Source organism: Rhipicephalus microplus, chromosome X (assembly GCF_043290135.1).
Source record: "Rhipicephalus microplus isolate Deutch F79 chromosome X, USDA_Rmic, whole genome shotgun sequence".
NCBI lineage: Eukaryota > Metazoa > Arthropoda > Arachnida > Ixodida > Ixodidae > Rhipicephalus > Rhipicephalus microplus.
This window is the reverse complement of record NC_134710.1, coordinates 290,015,780-290,018,042: the sequence shown is the minus strand read 5'-3', so window position 1 is coordinate 290,018,042 and position 2,263 is coordinate 290,015,780. Positions and strand designations below refer to the sequence as shown.

Here is a 2,263-nt window from a genome sequence, read left to right as displayed (position 1 = left end):
GAGACGGGACGGTCAGCGAGCGGGCAGGTGGCATCGACGAATAAACGTGGAGAGTAGCTTCGTAGATAGCCGGAGACGATGGCGCACATGGCCGAGCAACTGCGGCTGCATACGTTAGCGGTGCGGTAACAGTTGGTGGAGTCTGAGCTGGTGGCAATGCTTCGGCAACTTGCGATTGAATGACCTGGCGAAGCGAAGGTGACAAAGGTGCCATCGACTGCGTAGTTCTTGTGATTATAGATAGTTGCCAGGCGACCTCCTCGCGTATGAATTGCTTTATGAGTTACATCAGCGCAGAGTGGTCGGCGGTGTCATGGTGATAGCCGAGGGATGAGATGTTCGTGGTGTCTTGAGCAGCGCAACGTGTAGAAGTGCACTGCCTACGCAGCTCATCATAGCTTTGGCAGAGCTGAATCCCCCCGGTGACCATCCGGGGACTCTTCGCAGCAAGCATTTGGAATGCACCGTCGTCGATTCCTTTCATGATGTTCTTGATCTCGCCTGCCTCGTCCAGAGTCGAATCGACGAGCTTCAAGAGAAAGAGCACATCTTCGATGTAGCTCGTGAAAGTTTCATCTGCTCTCTGTACTCTTCCCCGGAAGCGCTGTTCAGCACGAAGGCGGCTGACAGCAGGACGGCCAAAGACTTCCGAGAGGGTTTTTGCCAATTCCGACCAGGTACTGAAATCACTTTGATGATACCTGTACCATAGTTTGGCCACGTCGGTCAGGTAAAAACTCACATTTGTGAGCTTATAGAAGCGTTCTACTTATTGTATGCGCTCACCAGTTCATACTCGGCAATCCAGTTGTCCACATCTTGGTTTTCTGTGCTACCAAATATGGGGGGAGGGGGTCTAGCTGCCGGAGAGCGCCAGCACAGAATACAGTCACAGGTGCGAGATCTGGAGTAGCGGCCTGATACGATCCCGGATCAGTCATTGTAGAAGGTCATTGGAGTGTGCGGCGGCGAAGTTCCAGGGTGAGGACCAGATGTATCCCACAACCTCCACCACTTGAAATGGGTTGTTGAACAAGCAGGAGTTGACTTGGCGAACGAGAGCTTTATTTTGCGCAAGGGCTAACTGAACACAAGCCTGCGATCACAGCAAGTCGTCTTCTTTTTCTACTCCAGCTCCATGCCGACTGCCCTCGTTACATCACATACAAACCCAATAAAGTGGCTGGGGGGATGGTCACCGTGGTAGCTCAGTGGTAGAGCATCGAACTCATTATTCGAAGGTCGCAGGTTCGGTTCCTGCTCACGGCAAGTTACTTTTCATCCACTTTTCTTTCTTCACATATACATTACAATTGGTCTAAAAACTTCTCCTATATATTCCTTGGCATTATTGTCTGTTAGATTGAGTATGACAGGACTACTAGTCAAAATTTCGGCTTCGGCCGCACCCCATGTTCAAAAATTTTTCAAAGCTGCACCCGCAGTGCTATGCAGACCGCTGCCCCGGCTGTGGAAAACTCGCCCACGACCATGAAAAATACTTTCGTGGTTGAAGATTAAATCTAGAGCTTCGAGTTTTTGAATAAATCTAAAAATAATTGATGAATACTCGCCAAGTAAGTTTTTGGCAGTTTGAAATAAACTCTTATTTATATGAGCAATATGACCTTTCTCCGCTCTTCACCAAAAGAACATATCCTAAGCAGTATGATACATCGCCTGGTATGGCCAATATAAATTTTACAGCAAGTCAACTGTATTTCGTAGATCCCACCCGTAGTTCACTTGACAAAGGGCGTATCGAGTACGGAAAGAGAGACGTCAATGTACGTAGGACCCCTGGAAACGGGAGACAATGTCTTATGTATGGTCCCCAAGTGGCGAGGGGGGCACCAAACCAAATTAAAAATGGCGACCCCGTGAAGTATGCTTCCATTTGTTAAAACAAGCTTGAGGAATGAAATACACGCAAACTTAGGTGTTTTTGTATTCATTTTGTGCTTGTGTGTATATGTCTTCGTGGGCGAACAGGGAAATGACATTCTGCCAGGTGGCTGTGACATTTGTCAAACTCTTAGACAAAGTAAATGTACATTTAGTTATGTGTCGCTAAAGGTGCAGCTTGTCTGAGTTTTATTATTAAGACAGACTTACCTGTGCAAAAAAGACAATATTTAGGGAAGGAAACGCGCACACAGCGTTGTGTCTTTCCTTCCTGTGCGTTCTGTGTGTTATGTTTTTGTTGTTTTTTTTGCTCTGGTAAACTGGTCTTAACTTTGTGTTGTTGTCTGAAAAAATGCAA

At 47.1% G+C, this 2,263-nt stretch overlaps 1 non-coding gene across 1 annotated transcript; it reads left to right on the top strand.

The window, feature by feature from the left end:
• Nucleotides 1–1,197: 1,197 nt before the first annotated feature.
• Nucleotides 1,198–1,269, top strand: TRNAM-CAU (transfer RNA methionine (anticodon CAU)). The gene has a single exon. It is a non-coding gene; the product is annotated as a tRNA-Met (tRNA).
• The last annotated feature ends 994 nt before the right edge of the window (nucleotides 1,270–2,263 follow it).